A 7,413-nucleotide genomic window follows, 5' to 3' on the forward strand; every position below is an offset into this window, starting at 1 on the left:
CATTCACCTATTGCTATTTAAATAGATTTATTAACGTGTTTTATGTGTCAGTTTTAAACATAGCTTTTAATAAGTAATCTCCAAAATAGACCAATTATCGAAAGGTCGGTTAAATCCAAATATGTACTGTATGTTTTACTTAACTGAGTTATTTTGTGTGTGCTTATAAACAATCGTGATCTGCGTGTAATGTTCGAGCGACACTTGCTAATTTTGTTATAAAATCTATACAGCTCTAAGTCTAAATATTACAAAAATGCGAGTATCCCTCGTGCTTGCAAAACCTGGTATCATCAATACGATACGCGAATCATAGGCTCTGAAAAGTTTAAGTTAGAACTAGATTGAGAAATTAATTCACTCACACATAATGCTAAAATTGACAATTATTTCTTGTGTAATACCATATGTTTTTACTGTTTTTTACCCCTGTATATTGTTTCACTTGTTTTAGCATCAATTTTACTTTTGTATTTCCAAAAGTGACATTAAATATAGTATTGTATCGTACCCATAGTACGAGATTCGACCTCTCGCGCAGACAAATCGGTTAAATTAAACCCATTTCAACTTGTCCATCTTCTATTTTGTTCGATGCACATCGAAAAAACAATACATATCATAATTATAATTATCATACATTACAATTACAAGATGTTAAACTACTCTTCTAGTCAGGACTAACTGAACAACTTACCAATAAAAAATGTGTGAATATTATTTATTTACGATATTATATTGATCAGTTAGACCTACACTTATTTGTCTTTTCTTTTATTTTACTTTTGAGCAAATAAATCGTGTTTAAGTTACCTTACTGACAACTTAAGTACAATAGCAGGTAATAAAATAGTTGTGTTCAGCCCAAAACACATTTATATTTTAACTGACGTTACCAAATGCTCGTTAGTGTCCTACTACAGTGCCCTTAGCCCACCCCTTAGTACGCCTTCCTCTATCAACTTTTGCAAACGACTCCAAAAAAGCATAATCTTACGTCAAACTACTCAATTTTGTCGTTTAGTAGTTTTGTACTAAATGTAAGGTTCAAATGGGCATCATTGGAAACATCCGGAAGATACAAACATTTTATACAAAGTTAAAACGAAATACGAGCAAATTAAAAAGTTAAGAATTAAAAATTAAGATCTAAATAAAAATTATTCATAATTATTGCTAGACGTACAATGTTTTGTTTGTTTTACCATAATTTTCTGTCGAGGAAAACATTTTTTCAAATAAAGATTTGATTTGATTTGTAGGCTTTATTTAGGTCTATCGTTTATGTTCTTCTATTGTACCAATAACAAAAATAAGAACAGTTTGACTCTAAAACCATTGAAATAAATAAATAGATCTGAGGTTTCCTACAATTATAAATGTAATGACATTTTTGTTTTCCAAATATAGCGCCACCAACGAAATGTTAATGCAGAGAAGGATTTATTTGAGTTTTATAAACGGCATATTCAATATTATATTCTTGTATTTTTGCTTTTTGCCTTCAAATAAAGCAAAATTCAGAATGTTTAACTAATGTTCATGAGTTAAAAAAACTTAATTAATAAATGGCGTTTGATTCCATTGCACTTAAATTCACCTTTACGGAGATGGGTCAAAATAGTCGAGAGCTACTGTAGTATTTACCATCTCAAACAAAAGGTTAATGCATATAAAACCATTTGTGGTCAACATCAAGGAAAATATTAATTGATATCAATACCATTGTTTATTCTTTAGTATGAACAAATTAATCAGTTTAAAAGGATAGTTATTAATCATATCTCACGACAAGAGTACGACAATTGAAGTATTCATAATTTTTATTAAACACGTTATGTAACCATCAGGGCAATTTTTTGGCAGTGTAGTGATACACAATATCCACCTTATTGTATACTACATTCGTAAGGTAGTAAAGATGGCGTGGAGCGTCGTGCAAGAAACATTTACATGCGATTTTATTTTCAGGAGCCAGGCCGGAGCAGATTTTATACACGATTAAATCATTTTAAACATTTGTAACGATCGGGGAAGAATTTTGCCAGTGTAGAGTAGCAAAATACTGCTACCCAATTCCACCTTTGCTACACATTTATGAATGTAAGAAACGCACTAAAAACTTTCTTTTCTTTCTCCAAAATTCTCAAAATTAATAAAAATGTTCTATATGTTTTTTAACTCTAGACTAAAGTAATGGAAACAAAGGAATTCTTCAAAAATATAGTTATTAAGCACATGACTGTCATGACCAATCACGTACGTTTATTGTCTTACATATTTATATTTCTAGATTAATTCTTTATTTCATATTCATACTCGGTCAGTGGCATCGTGTTTTCTATAGAAAAAACAAACTTAATGTAAACGTTTGGTTTAATTGTTTGCCCTACTTCGCAGTAAGTTATCAAATTATTAACAAATCTTTAATGCACAACATGTGATGTATATAACAATTTTTAATTTGATTATTTTGCCAATATCTTTTACACAATGCCTCTGTAATTTCGTTGTCTTTTTCAAAATTCATTTTACAATTATGATGAATTGATATCTTGTAACAGATCGTTACAATAAAACATGTTCTTGTAATTATTGTTACATTGCGCTATCGTAACGACTTTAAATTGGAATTTAACGGGATGAGTTAATATCGAAAACGTTTTTAGGGATTTTCTGTCTAAAATCATTAGTTAGATGTTGAAATCACCCTACATTGAAGATACTGATGTTTCAAAAAAGTGTTATAGATTGTTCGTGTGGTAGAAAACAATAATTCGGTATTGTATCTATTTCCGACACTTTAAAATCTTGAGCAATGTATTGTAAATGCCGGCTGACCATATATAGCACTTTGTTCAGAGCCGGAATCAACGAAAATAATGTGTGTATAGGCCTACTTATCTTTAAAAGAACGTACATAACGATATTAGACATTTCCTTGCTGGATAAATATACTCATTATAAAAAGAAAAAACTACTACTTTACTGGAACTTCTAGTCATTATAATAATTATAGAATAGAAGCAACTAAAGTTAAACAAACACAAAACACAGTTTGGCACGTTACTTCTTAAGCCCATATATGGATATTATGATGTCATATCACTACCATATTTGAGCATATCACTACCATATTTGGGTACATCACTTTTTTTGTCAAACTAGTTTGATAGTGTAGACAGGGCTTTACGATAACAAACGTAATTTAACTAAATCATAATCATATTCAAATTTATTTGTAAATTTTGTTTTCAATTTTTTGTGGAACAATACATCTTTATTGATTATTCATAGATTCCTGAATTTTACAACTAAGCTAGCATGAAATATTGATGTTTTAATTAATATAGCATTGTTATGTTATATACCTTAATTAATATGAGGCTAAATTTAATTTTATCATTATTTGCACGCACCACGCACTAATGTGCTATCCATTAAAGATATAATTGTATTACATTACAGCAGCAGAGTAATACATTTAAACAATTAGCCGTAATGTTTATCAAGATCATCATTTCAGAGAAAAATTGCGATAACGCTTTTGCTTTAGAATACACTATATTTTAAATATTTCGTCTAATTATGACGTAATCAGTTAGTTTAATTAATTTTAATAATTTGTATACATAAATTATTATTCTTTGATTATAGCCGTTCTAAAACTTAATTACGATAGAAGAACAATTTTTCCCCTGGTTTTAAATTTAAATTAGTAAAAGCGCGCCAACAGCCAGTAGTACGATCTATCTGCACGCGCACATCCTAACGCGGATCATGAGTAGAACAACTCAATAGTTGCGTAGCTGCGGCCACGTGGAATTTTGTGAAATTGAGATGATCGGTAATAGGTTTCTGTTAAGATAACCTCACTTTCAATTTGTCATTTTACTTGCAGAAAATGAATACTGACAAGATCTAACAAACTCTTGCGTTATGCCCAAAGTCTTTTCGATCTCGTCTTACCTGTAATTTTCTGATTTCAGGCTTCCCAACATAGTCACATTCTGACCCACATAAATAGAATGTTTGCACAATGTCATGTGATGGAACTTTGACAACAGATTTTGGATTTGTCTCATAGAATATGAGTGTTCGTGTCATAATAAACCAAAACAGGGTTTTAAGCTCTGTCTACACTATTAAATTAACTTTATGTAACAACAAAAAATGTTATGTGCCCATATATGGACATGATGATGTCATATCACTACCATATTTGGGCTTATCACTACCATATATGGGCACGATCACACCTTTTTTTTAAACTAGTTTGATAGTGTAGACAGAGCTTTATATGTTGTGTACTTTGGAAGAGTCATTTAGATATTCATTTTTATTGGAAAAAACATTATCCAATATCTTTGTAATCACATGATGTTAATCGCTTAATAATAACAGTTCTGTAGATTTTTGTTTTCTAAAGAAAATCAGAAAGTAAATTTAATTTGGAACTGAAAATAAAAGTAGTAAATTGCATTGAATCTCTGAAAATATTATGTATACGAGGTAAGACTATATGTGCCTCTGATTATTATTATTAGAAACGAGTTACTACTTTTATCTGCTTCTGATTGGCCAAATGTGTTGAATGTTTCCGATGGTAAGTTAGCATGGACTCATTTTATTAAGTTTCTCCCTGAAGCGGTTGTTGATGCTTCCAAAAACCATCGAGATTAAGCACTTTACGTCACAGCTCATTAACATATTTGACTAAAGTCGCAAAGCTTACATTGCACTAGTTGTATTAAAATAAATTATGCAAACTTTCAATTACAACAACAAAATGTATTTATTTAGTTTTCAGTTTTATTCTCCATTTTTAAAACCACAAACGACACTGGGACTTTTATATTATAGCAAATAAATTAAAGAACAACAAAAAAGGTGTCAATGAAGAGAGTGGCTATCAATTACATACATGACTTGTTTATAATTCTAGGCTTAACACATAACCATAGAACAGTAGAAATTACATTTAAGAAATAAGAAAATCAAAGAAATATAATTATAGAACTGCTGCTGTAAAACGCACAGTGAAATCGTATCGTCTCAACAGATAACACTAAAAACTAAAAAAATGAAAAAAAAAGAAAAACATATTTGTAAAATATATTTTACGAACACATGATGTTGACAGAAAGTTGTATAGGATTTTGGTTTGCCACCTGCTTAGTAGAACATTATAGGTAAACATAGTTGTCTGATTTCTATCCTCGTTAACTTTGACGGATTACTTGACATGTCCTATTATATTCATGTTTTAAAACATATATCAAATTGAATTCGCCAAAATTATCAAGGGATACATTACATGCAGAAATGAAAATACAATTTATTATCTACATGTACCCAATGAAACACGTAAGGTGTTTTTTTTACCACGTTGTAATTTTCCTCAAGCTTTGGGTGTCAATGTAAAACAAAATATTAGCTCAAAATGTGACGTCATCGAGTTGGCGCGAACTCTGTATTGTCGTCATCGTAGTTGTAACCCGTATGTTGTTTTAAAATATTTGAGTGAAGTATAACTTTGAACCGAAGAGAACTAAGAAAGCGAATTGTTTGTGTTAAGTTTCATTCAAAGCTGTCAATAAAAACAGACATTCTTGACTTTCGATCCGTTAAGAGTGATCGATGATTTCGTTAAATTAACAATTCAGCATATCACTCGGAATCACCTGCAATAGTTTCTAGCATCATAGGTTTTTCATTATAATATCAAGTATAGTGTCAACAGTAGCGTATTGAGTTTTCTCGCCGGCCACGAGGTGCCTGTATTATTCGCGCGTGTTCTAATGTCAGTGAACTTCATAATGTCATGATTGTGAGAAATTATAGCACAATAATTTTCAACCAATGGCTTCCATGTTATGTTCCAGTATTCTCTCATGTCAGAAACGCAATCATGTCAGTTGACGTCATATCCCACGTGATATATACGCGCTCGACACGAAGAAATATTTTTAGACTTAGTATTATTTTGTCCGAACTGAGAAGCTTTTGTTACAATTTAAGACTTCTGGAAAACTAACACCGTCACACAATGTATTCTATTATTTGTGTGTATAACCATTAGCCAAATGATTTTTCTTTTGTCCCTTTTTTCTTATATATAATCTAATTCCGGTTTACTTTAATTACCAATAGAGACATTATACCGTCCTGTATTGTTCAAACTATGACTAAAATATTTTGTACAAAAATTCGGTTTAACTGAAAATGATAGATAGATGTTTGTATAACATAATGCACTTTTTATCAAAACAAAAACAACTTTATATGATTATTTTAATAATATTAAAATAATCTTATATTATAAGAAAACGATTTGTATACAGAAACTGTCGGGATTAAGTCGTATTATACAAAATGGGCAGAAGTTTATCGACATTTGTTTTATTTACAATTGATACTCGCATCATCTTTAGGAGTTAAGTGAGATAGAAAATTGTTCAATCGTAAAGCTTGAATTTCAATTTTTTGTGGAACACATAATTTAAAGAAAATTATAAAGCCCAGCTGTATAAATGTGACCAACCAATGTGTGACTATACTCAAATGAGGTTCTACACAGTATAGGAAGATGATGATGATGATTTTACCATGGAGATTTTTTCCTCCATGATTTCAAAAATGCTAAATTAGTTACAAAGATATTCTTGAAGAGAATAGCACATTTCATAAGTTAGTGACATACCCTAAGACCTACATTATTGAACTTACCAACAACTAGCAATTATTTATTCATGTATGTAAATGCTGGATAATATAAATAAGGACTAACTCTTTTCCTGACACGAATAATCCTGTACACAAAATGTCGCTATTCCATACTACTAAGCCGAAATAAACAATACAGATCCTGTGATAAATCTCAATCTCATACTATTTTACTAGGTGTGATTACGATTCTGCTAAACCATTATCGTAGGCCTACTACTATGCATTCACCTAGTTCTGCAGCTGTCACTAGATAGTATCTAACTGACGATCGAAAGTCAGTTAGATCTACTGTAGATTAAATACTTCTAATACCACACTAATTCCATAGTAGTACTATTATTCTTAATATAAATATATATAATATATATAACAATGGCTCCCCCCACATGATTACTTCATTGCATTTATTATCCTGTATGTATGTTATTATATTGTGGAAATAATTATACTTATAGATGTTACATTTCATTTCAATAAACCTTCTTTATTGGTAACTAAACCGTTATCTGTATCTTTACTTAGATATGATTGTTTTGCTTGTGTTCTTCCATATTCATATTTAAACCTTTTCAAATAATATTTTATTATTTTAGTGTTCATAAAGTTGATCATTATCTAGTGTCCTATAATCAAGGAACCAGTACGATGGATGACCTTGCCGTACAATAAAAACGATATATGCGG

The sequence above is a fragment of the Antedon bifida genome, chromosome 2, assembly GCF_963402885.1.
Source record: "Antedon bifida chromosome 2, ecAntBifi1.1, whole genome shotgun sequence".
Lineage (NCBI taxonomy): Eukaryota > Metazoa > Echinodermata > Crinoidea > Comatulida > Antedonidae > Antedon > Antedon bifida.